Source organism: Bombina bombina, chromosome 3 (assembly GCF_027579735.1).
Source record: "Bombina bombina isolate aBomBom1 chromosome 3, aBomBom1.pri, whole genome shotgun sequence".
In the NCBI taxonomy this organism is placed as follows: Eukaryota; Metazoa; Chordata; class Amphibia; order Anura; family Bombinatoridae; genus Bombina; species Bombina bombina.
The window spans coordinates 1,038,159,608-1,038,174,532 of NC_069501.1; the positions used below are offsets into that span (position 1 = coordinate 1,038,159,608).

A 14,925-nucleotide genomic window follows, 5' to 3' on the forward strand; every position below is an offset into this window, starting at 1 on the left:
AGTTCAAGCAGTACTATCCCTCCTTACGTGGAATCTCATGTTCTAGCAACAATTCTGAAAGGATCACCGACTTACCAACATAATACTGTAGTAACTTTTATGGACATTACCTATTATAGTTTCAATAGGTTCTTAGGAGTGTCATTAGTGATGTACATATAAGTGAAGTCACTGTTCTATGTGATTAAAAACTGTAGTGACCCACTGAGGTAATTTGTTATATAATGCAATTTCCTGTAACATAGTAACATAGTAGATAAGGTTGAAAAAAGACTGAAGTCCATCGAGTTCAACCTATACAAATCTAAAATACTTACAAAAAGCTCCAGTTAAGCTTAAATAACCCCATTAAAATGTGACCCATTTAATACTAGCAATCATATCCATGAATTTTGTTTATATACAGAAATTTATCCAGACTATTTTTAAATGTATCTATGGTATTGGCATTCACTACCTCCTTTGGTAATGAGTTCCACAATTTTATTGCTCTTACAGTGAAAAAACGTTTCCGTTGCAGGTGATTAAATCTCCTTTCCTCCAACCTTAAATTATGACCTCTTGTCAGAAACAATTTTATTGGAATAAACAGAGCTTCTGCCATCTCTGTATATGGGCCTTGAATATATTTATATAAAGTAATCATGTCACCTCTCAAGCGCCTTTTTTCTAAAGAAAACAGACCCAGTTTGGCTAGCCTCTCCTCATAGGTTAATTTCTCCAATCCCCTTATTAGCTTTGTGGCCCTTCTCTGAACTTTTTCTAGTTATGCAATATCTTTTTTAGCAATTGGTCCCCAGAACTGCACTCCAAACTCAAGGTGAGGTCTTACCAGGGCTTTATATAATGACAGAATTATGCTTTCCTCCCTTGAATCAATGCCTCTTTTAATACATGCTAGTATCTTATTAGCCTTTGAAGCCTCTGCCCTGCATTGTGCTCCCATCTTTAGCTTGTTATCTATTACTACTCCCAAATCCCTTTCCTCCTGTGTTTGGCTAAGTCTTGTCCCATTTAAAAAATACGTAGCCTGCTTATTTTTACTTCCAAAATGTAGAACCTTGCATTTTTCCGTATTAAATCTCATTTTCCATTCACTTGCCCATAGTTCTAATTTTAGCAAATCCCTTTGTAAAGAGAGTTCGTCCTGCTCTGACCTTATGACCTTACTTAACTTAGTATCATCTGCAAAAATAGAGATGTCGCTATTTAATCCTTGCTCCAAGTCATTTATAAAAATATTAAAAAGAACAGGGCCCAGTACTGATCCCTGGGGGACGCCACTGATTACCTTTGTCCAATCTGAGTATGATCCATTTACTACTACTCGTTGCTCCCTATCTTTTATCCAGTTATTTATCCATGAGCTAACATTTTCAGCTATTCCCAGTCCCTTAATTTTGTGCATTAATCTCTCATGTGGCACTGTATCAAATGCCTTTGCAAAATCTAAGTATATCACATCAACTGATTCCCCTTTATCTATATTTTTACTTACTTCCTCGTAGAATCTAATTAGATTAGTTTGACATGATCTATTTCTCCTAAAGCCATGCTGATTAGAACTCATAATCTTGTTTACACGAATATGCTCATCAATATAATCCCTTATAATCCCTTCAAATATCTTCCCCACTATTGATGTCAGACTAACTGGTCTATAGCTTCCTGGATCATCCCTGCTTCCCTTTTTGAAGAGTGGCACCACATCAGCTTTACGCCAATCCTGGGGTACCATGCCTGAGGATAATGAGTCTTGAAAAATTAAGAGTAAAGGTTTGTCTATAACAGTGCTAAGTTCCCTTAACACCCTTGGGTGTATTCCATCTGGGCCTGGAGTTTTATTTACCTTAATATTTTCCATTTTTTTCCTGATATCCTCTAAACAAAACCCAGTTAGTGGTATGGACTGGCATGTTCTATTCTGTTCCAAAGTATCATTCAATGGTTCCTCTCTTGTGTATACTGAAGAAAAAAACTGGTTTAGTACCTCAGCCTTCTCCCTGTCATTATTTATCATGCTATCCTCCACGCATTTTAATGTACCTATAATATCCTTCTTAGATTTTTTGCTATTTATGTACTTAAGAACCTTTTAGGGTTAGACTTAGAATCCTTGGCAATTCATTTTTCATTTTCAATTTTGGCTAATTTGATTGCTTTTTTGCATGCTTTGTTACATTCCTTATAAATATTGTATGCTGAGTCTGTACTATTTTCTTTTAATAATTTAAATGCCCTACGTTTTTTCCTAATTTCTCTTAACACATTTTTATTTAGCCATAACGGCTTTGTTTTTTTATTTTTATTTTTATAACCATATGGTATGTGTTGATATGTATATTTATTTAACACATTTTTAAATATTATCCATTTATTCTCTGTATTTTTATTAGAAAATACATTGTCCCAATTTATATTATTTAATGATTTCCTTAAATCGTTGAATTTTGCTTTCTTGAAATTAAAAGTCTTAGTTAAGCCTTTAAAACACTGCATTTGAAAATAGATTTCAAATGTGACCATGTTATGATCACTGTTACCCAAATGTTCTTTAACTTCTATGTGGGGGGTAGAAGGATGACATCATCAAAACCCACACAACATAAAAAGACTTTCAATGTTATGTTGAAGGCAGGGGTATCAAACGCTTACACATAGAAATCATAGAAGCTAATCCATATAGAACGCTTGCTGTCATGTATACAAATATCAAGCTATCGAGATAGAAAGAAATATCTCAGTTTATTCTGTAGAACATTTGAACTTTAGGATGATAGATTTTGATGCCACTACATTTAGAGGTATGCAAAAAGCAAACTGTGCAGCATAGAGTGAGAATGTCTTTGGAAGAGGATATGGAAGGAAATAAATGCATACTGATGTCAAAAAACATCTTTATGTGTCTTCAAAACAAAAAGGGAGGTCAATTGCAGCAATATTCCTTTTCATGCAGCAAATACAAACTGACAGTTAAATAGAAGGTCCCAGAGCCAGAACTTTTCTTCACTTTCTGCGATGAGATTGTTTTTAGTGAAAATTTTTCTGCAGGTCATTTTTAAATAAAATTCAATTTTAAATTAGACAGCTACACTAAGGCACAAGTTCAATTGCAGTGTTGGTTAACTGAAGAATAAAGCCATTTTTAACATTTTATAATATAGTGCAGTAGTTGAAAATTGCTTTGCAAATTAGCTGCATACAAACAAAAACATTTTTTAACATGTCTCTTGAATCTGTTTCCTTTTCTCTTGGTCTATCATAGAAATGTAATAATAAAAAAGATGCAATGCTCATACTAACGTCTTACATTCAGAATAAACAGCTTTACAGACTGGGAAAGGCTAGGGGGCGGGATTGAAAAAATCTGAGACCCAATCAACAAGCAATGTGCTGCTGCATATTTAACTGCTCACTTCAAACAGCACTTTGCTCTGGATGCGCTGTGTTAAGGAAAACTTACACAGTGCAGCCAGAGCACAGCTCAGTTTGAAGAGAACAGTCTAATGTGGAGCAGCACTACAAAGTAAAAGCGCTAACAGTTCCTGCATATTTCCTGTTCTTTCTGCAGAAATGCTGCATTTTCTGTGATAACATCTCAGATCACTGTATGTTCTGCCTTGGGGTAGAAGGTTATATCAAATAAAAATAAAAAAAGATAGTACTTAAAATATTGGAGAGAGCACTTATGTGTAATACATTTTCAGGTTACAGGTACAAATCCGGTTTTCCGAAATACAGGTTTTTTTGTTCTAAAATGCAAATGCTAGTCTATATTTATTTAAAACAACAAGTATTACTGTACTATCTTTCTGATAGTATTATAGATACAAAATTATATAAAACTACCCCTTAGGTTGCTGGTTTAAGCTGTATTCTGACATGTAAATGCTGTCTAAATTACCCAAGATAATATTGTGTACACTTGGTCCCATCCCCTCTCCAAGCTGTCACAATGGACTGACTCTCCCACTCACAAAGATGGTCACACCGTTGATCTGATTTTCAGTTATCGATGCACTATCTCAAACTTCACAAACTCACCTTTTCCTCTTTCTGACCCCATCCTCCTCACTTGTACCATCACCTCCCTCCCTTCAACTCTCCCTCCTTCTACCCCCCACACTAAACTTCACAGAAGAATCAAGTCATTAGATAAGCAACAGCTCGCTAGCTTCTCTCGAACCTCATCTCTCTTCCATCCCCTCCTTTTCCTGTCCTGATGAATCCATCTTCCACTATAACTCCACCCTTACATCGGTCCTTGATAACCTGGCCCCACCTACCATAGCTCGGAAAACATACACTCATACTCAGCCCTGGCATACTCCTCTGACATGGTACCTATGCAGATGTTCCCGTACTGCTGAGCAACACTGGAGAAAATCTCGGAGTTCTGCTGACTTTCTTCACTATAAGTTCATCTTGAACTCTTACTATTCTGCCCTTAATCTATATAAGCAACACTTCTTCTCTACTCTTATCTCTACTCTTTCTTCAAACCCAAAATGTCTGTTCTCCACATTCAATACTCTTCTCCGCCCACCCCCACCTCAACTTTTCTCTCAGCCCAAGATTTTGCCAGCTACTTTAACAACAAAATCGACTCCATCAGAACTGAAATCAGCTCTCAACATACTACCGGTCTCCCATCCCCTCAAAATCTCACAATCATCCAAAACCCACATAGCCATAAATTTAGCTCTTTTGCCCCTGTTACAGAGGATGAAGTTTCCACCCTTATACTATCCTCTCACCTCACTACCTGTCCCCTCGACCCCATCCCCTCACGACTTCTCCCCTCCCTCTCTTCTACCCTTACCCCTATACTCACACACATCTTCAAACTCTCCCTCAGCACTGGTATAGTTCCCACATCTCTTAAAAATGCATTAGTCACACCTATCTTTAAAAAACCTCCTCTCGATCCAACCTCCCCATCCAACTACCGCCCTATTTCCCTATTACCTCTTGCCTCAAAGCTTCTTGAAAAGCTAGTATATGCACGTCTATCCCATTTCCTTACATTAAACTCCCTCCTTGATCCACTGCAATCTGGATTTCGCCACCTTCACTCAACAGAGACAGCAATTGTTAAGGTTACCAATGACCTACTTACAGCAAAATCAAAAGGCCACTTCTCTCTACTTATCCTCCTTAATCTGTCTGCAGCCATTGATACTGTCGACCACCCTCATTTGCTCTATACCCTCCAATCCTTGGTTCTCTTCTTCCTATCTGTCTAACCGTACCTTTAGTGTAGCCTTCTCTGGGGTATCCTCTGCCCCGTTACCTCTTTCTGTTGGGGTACCGCAAGGCTCTGTCCTCAGTCCCCTTCTCTTCTCATTCTACACGTCCTCACTAGGTTCCTTAATAAAGTCCCACGGGTTTCATTATCACTTGTATGCCAACGATACCCAAATCTACCTCTCTGCACCAGAATTATCTCCTTCCTTGCTAACCCGTGTCACTAACTGTCTCTCTCATATCTCATCTTGGATGTCCTCTTACTACCTCAAGCTAAATCTCTCCAAAACTGAGCTCCTTATTTTTCCCCCTTCTTCAAAAATCTCCACCCCTCATGTCTCTATAACTGTTGACAACTCCATCATTACCCCAACCTCACATGCCCGATGTCTTGGGGTCAACACTTGACTCAGATCTTTCTTTCACTCCTCACAATCAGTCCTTGGCTAAAGCCTGCCGCTTCCACCTTAAAAACTTTGCTAAAATTAGATATTTCCTTACACAAGACACAACAAAGATTTGAATCCACTCTCTCATCCTTTCCCGCCTCGACTACTGCAACTCTATCCTCTCTGGTCTCCCTAGTTGCCGCCTAGCTCCTTTAAAATCCATAATGAATGCCTCTGCCAGGCTCATCTTCCTTGCACGTTGCGCTTCATCTGCCGCACCTCTCTGCCAATCTCTTCACTGGCTTCCTCTTGCCTCCAGGATTAAACACAAAATTCTCACTCTGACACACAAAGCCCTCAACAGCATTGCCCCCCCTTACATCTCAGACCTTGTCTCCATAACACTCTCCCTCCCGTCCCCATCGCTCCGCTCATGATCTCCTACTCTCCTCCTCTCTTGTTACCTCCTCACATTCCCGTCTACAAGATTTCTCAAAACTGGTTCCCATCTTATGGAACTCTCTGCCTCGCTCCACAAGAATCTCCCCTAGTTTTAAAAGCTTCAAGTGCTCCCTGAAGACTCTACTATTCAGGGACGCTTATAACCTACACTAACCTTCCTATCTCCATTGCTATCCCTTAAAACCTCATAGCATGTAAGCCTATGAGCCCAGCTGTTTGTAGTTCACCTTCATAAGAGTCGACTACAACAGTGCAACTCTCGGCAGGACCCTTCACCCTTTTGATCCCTGTAATCGTTTTTATATACCACCCATGTTCATAGCGCTGCGGAACCTGTTGGCACTCTACAAATACCTGATAATAATAATAATAATAATCCCCTCTCCACGCTGTCCAATTTTACTGATGCAAATATACAAATATTCCAAAATCCAAACATTTTCCAAGCAGTTTGGATAAAGGATTTTGTACTTGTAGTTATTACTACTCAGTGTTCTCCCCAGGGCCTTTTTAGCGGGCGCACCACCATGGTGATTTTACTGACCACCCGGCTAAAATTTAAACAAATATAAAGCTAACATTAGTTAACATTACATGTTTTCAATGTTTGTTGCTCAAATTCTCATTTAATCAATTATGCTAAATGATGCCATTAATCTGTGCATTGGATAGCTTAAAAGGGAAAGTAAAGTCAGAAATAGACATTCATGATTTAGACAGAGCATACAATTTTAAACAACTTTCCAATTTACTTCTATTATTTAAGTAGCTCCCTTCTCTTGTTATCCTTTGTTGAAAGGATTATCTAGGTATGCTCAGGAGCAGCAAAGAACCTAGGTTCTAGCTGCTGATTGGTGACTACATATATATATATACCAATTGTCATTGGCTCACCCATGTGCTCAGTTAGAAACCAGTAGTGCTGCTCCTTCAACAAATGATACCAAGAGAATGAAGAAAATGTGATAATAGAAGTAGACTAAAAAGTTGTTTATAATGGTATGTTTTACCTAAATCATGAAAGAAAATGTTTGGTTTTCATTTCCATTTAAGTAAAATTAATAAAAGTCAAAAAATGTTATAATATTGCACATAATTTCACTGCCCCCACCTGCGGCCTTTTCTGTGGAGAACACTGCAACTAACGTAACATAGTAGATGAGGTTGAAAAAAGACCAAAGTCCATAGAGTTCAACCTATACAAATCAAATATACTTACAAAAAAGCTCCAGTTATTAATTAATCCCACTAAAAGGTGACCCATTTAATATAAGCAACCATATCCATGAATTCTGTTTCTAGCCAGAAATGTATTCAACCCATTTTTAAATGTATCTAAGGTATTGGCATTCACTACCTGCTTTGATAATGAGTTCCACAATGTATTGCTCTTACAGTGAAAAAAAACATTTCCGTTGCAGATTAAATCTCCTTTCCTCCAGCCTTAATATTGTGACCTCCTGTCACAATTGGAATAAACAGAGCTTCTGCCATCTCTGTATAAGGACCTTGAATTTATTTATAAAGTAATCATGTCACCTCTCAAGCGCCTTTTTTCTAAAGAAAACAGACCCAGTTTAGCTAACCTCTCTTCATAGCTTAAATTCTCTATTCCCCGTTTTAGCTTTGTGGCCCTTCCTTCTCTGTTTGTAGCCCTTTCCTTCTCTGTTTGGCAAAGTCTTGTCCCATTTAAATAATACTTTGCCTGCTTATTTTAACTTCCAAAATGTTGAACCTTGCATTTTCCCGTATTAAATTCCTTTCTCCATTTACCTGCCCATACTTCTAATTTTTGCAGATCCCCTTTGTACAAAAAGTTTATCCTGCTCTGACTTCATGACCTTACAAAACATATGCACTATCTGAAGCATTGCTCATGAGTTATACTTGCATATGAAGCAGATTTGTTTTCACTTACTTGTATTTTTAAACTTTACGTGGTTCCTCATATTAGGTTAGAAACCTCTCAAAGAAAGTAATACCCCATTTTTTTAAAAAAAACAAAGATAGGGAGGGTTTGTCAAATTTCCTCTATCCCTTAGTAAGTTTTTTTTTTTTTTACTCCCATGCTTTAAAAAAAATATAGCTACAACTTTCAGCTAAAGGAAGGTTAAAAAATGCATATGGAAATAAACAGAAATGTTAAATTAAAAAAAAAAAAAAAAAAGATGTTTAATCCTAATTTGTCTCAATTTTCATAGACTTTTCAAAATAATGTTTTGCAGAATTTTGAAGCTTATGGAACTTCCCAAAAACATATTCATAATGTTTTTAGAAATGCATAGCAAAGGTAAACTTTATTCAATTACAATATATCAATGCACTCTTTCATGAATGAATAAGCTAATCGCCAACTTCCTTTTATAAAAAAATTATTATTTGTCTTTTATTTTTATCTATATTTTTCCCTACCGTTCTGACGATAACTCCTCCCAACCTCTATTTCCTGATGTGATGTGCGGTAATCTCAGAAGCGCGTTCACGATGAGCAGTGTCAATGCGCAAGCGCGAATCTGAGTATCTACCGGAGCAGCAGCAAAGCCGTTGCTATAGTTACTGCTGATTTACTTAGCCTACTTCCGTGTCATGCGTATCGTTCAGTCACATGGACTGCTACGCAAGCTCATTTGCACTGAAAGTGCACAGCTACTGACTTCCTGTCCCGAAACGGGAACGCGCGTGTACTATCAGCTAAATAATTAGACAGTAGCGCATTCGCATATCCTCAAGTAGGCGGATGACGTAAGGTCACGGCCACCCCACCAGCCAGATTTTCAAGTGGCTGTTAAAAAAATGTGACCCAGACTTAAAAAAATAAAAAAAAAAATACGGGTTGATTTTACAGAGCGGCAAAAAGGTAATTAAAAGTGCGATTACTGGATTTAGAATCAATATTTAACAAAATGATGAATTAAAGTCCTATTGATTTTTAACACAGAATTGGATTTTGGATCAGCATCAAGGTAACTTTACTTTCACTTTAAGCACAGTATTGCAAATAATACACATACAAAATAAACTTAAAGGAACAGTCTAGATCCAATACATATTATTTAATAATTATTGTTACATACCAGACCAGCATCTTGCAACGGACTTTTAAATAATTATTCTTTGTTAGCAGTAGAAAATGGCTGGCAAGCTTCACCCACAGTTTTCTTCTTGTACAGCTTCTTGTATGACAGTTTAGCAGTGCCCATTTAATATTTTTCAATTAGCTATTTCAAATTGCACATGCACAAATTAACATGTGCAAGTAGGAAAAGTTATTTAACCCTTTCCCACTGTTAGGATGTTCCATGCCAACCTAACGGCGCTGGCCTTTAGCGCCGTTAAGACGGCATGGAACGTCCTAGCTGTTTGGCTGTACTGAAGCCATATTGGCTTGGTAAATGGGATTGCGGGCTGGAGGTCGTGTCTAGTTTCATAGCCACTCCCACCGACCCAATCCCATCATTAAAATCACGCGATTGCATGAACGAATGTGTGATTTCAATTTGTTTGTAGACAAATTAGTCCTGATAGGAAAGGGTTGAGTTAATTGTGATTGGAGTAATTTAACATACCAAAATATACACACAATAGGAGGGCGGAGCTTGGCAGTCATTTTCCGCTCCTAACAAATTATGAATATTTAAATGTTTAATTTACTTCTTACAACAGTGCTTTCCAAACTGTGTGTCGGGACACACTAGTGTGTCGGCAGCAGTGTGTTGGTGTGTCCCTGCTTCAGCACAAATTTTTTTTAATTAAAAAAAAAAAAAAACATTTTGGTTTCTGACTTTCCGCCTGCCTGTTACGCATATCACATGGTTGACACGTGATTGATACCTAAGGGGTCACAGATCATCTTAACCTATTGGCGCAGCTCAGTGGGAACTGAAACTATTCCCGTTGGCGGCTTTGGCGGCACATTGGCTCCTGACTGCACGTGTAGTCTCCTTAATTGACTCGTTACTGCATGTGTAGTCAGTGAGTGGGACAGCAGTGTGTTTGCAGCGCGGGCAGTAGTCAATCGGACTCACCGAGCTCTGAGGGAGGCAGCTTAAACGCCGAGCTGGTCAGAAGTCAGTGGGGTTTTTTTCTGCAGCTAGCCCCCAGTAGTGCATTGCTGCTCCTGCTCTTGATATATGGATAGAAAGGGGAAGATTAAAAATGCTTAATGATGAAATGCGAGTGTCTTTATCTAATATTCCACCAAATATTCAGAAATTGTGTTCATCCCATCAACCTCATACATCCCATTAAAATAGTAAGTAGCTATTGGTGTTATTAAACTTTTTTTTAATTCTTGCACATACATACTGTTACTTGTAAATACACTTTGTTATTATATCATTTATGTATGTGTCCGTATCTCTTAAAACAAGTTAGTTTAACCTCCTGTTTGCCAGTACAACTGAATTACTGTGTCGCGAAATGATGTAGGTCTAAAAAGTGTGTCGCCAACATGAAAAGTTTGGAAAGCTCTGTCTTACAAGCTTATAAATATGGGACCAGTTAAAGGATGCTTCTCTGGTATGTAAAAAAAAACTCATCAAAATGATCTATTGGCTCTAGACTATCCTTTTAAATCTTAATTTGTTATAAACATTTGCAGGGTTTTTTCTACCTTTAGACCAGTTCTACACAAATCATCTGAAAACCTTCTTGAGGATGATTATCTTATTTCCTTTATTGTGGCCAGTTAAAGATATATATGTTGTTGACCTTGTGACCTTATCTAATTAATTGTGCTAATGTGTGCCCATAATTTAAGCTGTGTTTAACCTCTGTAAAGGGGTTAAACACATTGTGAAAGTACTGTTTCTAGATCTGTAGCACATTGCATCTTCTAAACAGAAAGCAGTGAGTCCATAGGTGCTGTGTATGTCTGGCTTAGGATATTCAACGTGTTGTGGCTTCCAAACAGGGTTTAGTATGTGTTTAATCACTGAGGAGGGTGTATTAAACACATAGTTAAGGTTGGGGGCAACCACCTGATCTAAAAAACATGCTGTAACAAATTAGAGATTTTTTTTCACTGGCATATACATTATACATTTCGGGTACTCTAGGCTCTTTGGGGGTCAGTAGAAAAAGTACTTTTTTTCAGAGGAAAACAGGAAAAACAAGCAAAAATAATGAATGTTCAATGCAAAGATTTTTTTTTTCTATGCTCAAATAATTTAATGGAAAATGTTATTTTTGTTTACTGTCCCTCCTACCCAGCAACCTTATACTCCATTAATAACCATAAGCATCTCAAGAAAAAATAACATCGTTTATGTTTCTCTACTGATTAAATTGCTATTTATATTTGATAACGGATAATAAATCTTTAAGATTAAGTTTTCTATACATAATAATAAAGTTCGAAATGTATGTGTGTGTGTGTATATATATATATATATATATATATATATATATATATATATATATATATATATATATATATATATATATATATACACATACACACGCTAAAATAAGAAATGACATATGGTAATCCTAAAATAAGTGTGTTTGTATAAACACTAACTCTGTGGAGACTTACATTTCACTTATTTCTAAACACTGCAGAATATTCCATATGTGATACGCATTACAATATAAAGTGTTAGACAGAAATCATGTGTCAACAGCGCAGCAGTTTTTATATTGTATATATAATAAAGTGAGTCCCTCTTACCAGGACAGTCTACTGAACACTTTTAATTACAGCACACGCCGGTGTTCTGTCTCTCATCCTCTGCAAAGCCTTATCAAAACATACTTCTGGCATCTGTTCTTCCGGGTTATTCTCAGTGGATTACCAGGGGAAAACCATATTATGCCATTAACAAATATGGCTCCCAACGTTAATATTACGACAATTACCTTCTAAAAGCCCTCAAGCAACATGGTAGATATTTTGTCAGGAAGTCACAAAACATCTGACAACAAGTAATGCGTATGCGTCTAGTGTTTGTTAGAAAACTGATATGGTCATGTAACTGAAGTTATTCGAGACGTTTTGAGCGCTCCCAAGACTTAAACTTGGTTCAGACTAAATGCCCATCAAGATGCCTTTAAAGCATGAAAAGTAAAAACATTATTGAACTAGAATGTAATTGTAATGTTGAATCGTTAAAATAGACGTTAATATACTGTATCTGGTCTTCGGTTCTAGCTCTAAAAAAAAAAAATGTTTAAATAAGCAAAAGAATTCCAGAGTGAAATAGATCAATTACTTTCACCTAAACATTGTTTCGATTGTGATTAAATATATCTCGTTTATGAGCGTGATCAAACTCTATATAGAAATACTATTATATAATGTGAGTGTAAAGTAGAGCCTTAAAGTCATAAAATAAACATATCCACGAATTATGGAATATAGACTAATTGTAAAATTGCCACTAAGTAATTATCAGTCATGACATTTGTAAGCATTTTATTGAATGTAAATCATAGATGTACTAAAAGAAACACATACTTTAACAATGTATAAATCCATGCTTAATTGTAATCTCTACCTGAATTATGAAAGAAAACTTTTGTGTTTTGTGTCCCTTTAGTGCTATTTCTGTTCTCAATTGTTACATTTGTGGCTCTTTAAACTGAGTTGAACTGAACTTTTACCCAGGCTTTAAAATGAAAATGTTCAGATGAACTATAGTGTACAGCATATAATCAAGCTTACAAATATCCTTGAAAATGTATGATCTGTCCTTTAGAAAATCAGACATTGAAAAAGTAAATACATTTTCTGATCAAAAACTTGCTGACAAGGAAAAAAAATCTTGCATAATTATTTTTATTATCATTTATTTGAATAGTGCCGCAAAATTCTGTAACGCTGGGTACAGAGATAGGGGTATACAATGACAAGGATTTGTGATAAATTATATAAAAACGCAATGAACTAAACAAATCTAGTACAGGAGAAAGAGCACTGTGCTCAGAAGAGCTTACAGTATACAGGTTGAGGGTGCAGAGATATAAGGTTTGGGGTAGCTTGTCACATGTATTGTAGTAGTAGCAGCAGTAAGCAATTTTCACTCTAATTTTTAGAGCATTGTGCGCAAAAGAAAAATTGCCTGTGCAATTTTTGGGCGTTACCAAAATGTGTGTGCACTTGAGTGTATTCAAACTTACAAATGTTGTAAAAGTAATAACACACATACAGAAACTCGCACATAAATATTCACACACTCACCCTCACTTTCACACTCAGGGGTCAAGTCCAGCGGTAACACATGGGAACGGAGTTCCTGCACTATTTTTACAGGAGGGACTATGTTCCCCCTGCACAGAGAAAAGAAACACTTCAGTAAACACTGCTGCTGTTTGTGAGAGGAGCTGGAGCACAGTCTGGTTAGTTGGATAGTGAGAACCTCTAGTAATGGGCAGTAAAACTTCCTACAATACACTAAATACACGCCTGCCAGTGGTCCTACTGTGTGATCACCCTGCACTGTGTGGAGCACATTGTTCTTACACATCTGTGTGGCTTGCTCTGGGTTTTTTAGCTCCCCATCAGCAGAAATAGGACTATTACACCTTAAGTGGATGAAGCTCTGTGAGTCGTCTCAGGCCCAAAGGCAACCGTTCCATCCTTTATTGGTTTTAATTTGCTTTCATTAACCAAAGAGTATAGATTATATACATATAAATACAGTGTGTGTGTATAAAACAATATTAATTGTGAGGGGGTGGAAGTCTTGGTGAGTTCCCACACTTTTTTGTAAAACTTGACCCCTGCTAACACTCATTCTCCTTCACACACACACTCCCTCACATTCTCAAACACACAAACTTTCCCTCTCACACACACTCTCCCTCACATTTTCACACACACACACACACTCCCTCACAATCTCTCACACACACATTCCTTCACACCCTCAAACACACTCACATACCCTCCCTCACAACACTCTCCCTCATACTTTCATATGCACACTCTCTGCTTACACACACACACACACAAACACTCCTTTACACACAGACATTCTCCCTCATACTGTCACTTACACACTCTCTCTGCTCACACACAAACACACTCTCTCACACACAGACACTCCCTCACACACACCCTTGCACACAGACACACACTCCTCCTTACACACAAACACTCTCTGTCACACACACAGACACTTTCCCTCACACTCACAAACATTTTTCCGCCAGACACACACTCTTCCTTACATTCTCAAACACACTCTACCTCACACACACACACATTCCCACACACACTCTCCCTCACAATTTCTCTTCCACACTTTCCCTCTCACAAATACATTACCTCAAATTCTCAGACACATACACACACATATCCTCCCTCACACACACACACAATCTCCCTCAAACTCTCTCACATACACAGTCTCTCTCCTCACAGACACTTTGTCACACTATCAAACACACACTCCCACAGACACAAACACAGTCACGCACACAGACACTCTCCCTTACTCTGTCAAACAGACATTCTCCCTCACACAGACACTCTCCCTCACACAGAAACTCTCCATCACACAGACATTCTCCCTCAAACAGACACTCTCTCTCACACCCAGCAAGCATTTAATTTATATTTACTGCAGAATCTAAAGGGGTTGGGTCTTGTGCAAAAAACAAAAAGGAAAAACATAATTTATGTAAGAATTTACCTGATAAATTAATTTCTTTCATATTTGTAAGAGTCCATGAGCTAGTGACGTATGGGATATACAATCCTACCAGGAGGGGCAAAGTTTCCCAAACCTCAAAATGCCTTTAAATACACCCCTCACCACACCCACAATTCAGTTTAACGAATAGCCAAGAAGTGGGGTGATAAAGAAAGGAGCAAAAGCATAAA

The 14,925-nt window shown here is 37.5% G+C and overlaps 1 protein-coding gene across 3 annotated transcripts in view; it reads right to left on the reverse strand.

The window, feature by feature from the left end:
- The window catches only part of TMEM106C (transmembrane protein 106C), a 373,766-nt gene extending 361,854 nt beyond the window's left edge, over positions 1 to 11,912 (reverse strand). Inside the window, exons 1-2 of one of the 3 annotated variants that reach the window (XM_053708252.1) lie at positions 11,770 to 11,912; positions 10,124 to 10,215 (exon numbers count right to left, since the gene is read on the reverse strand). The gene's annotated coding sequence lies outside the window, so the exon portion shown is untranslated. Of the gene's footprint in view, positions 1 to 10,123; positions 10,221 to 11,769 lie in introns of all 3 variants that reach the window. The other 2 variants (XM_053708251.1, XM_053708249.1) reach the window with 2 other exon arrangements.
- Positions 11,913 to 14,925: the final 3,013 nt, after the last annotated feature.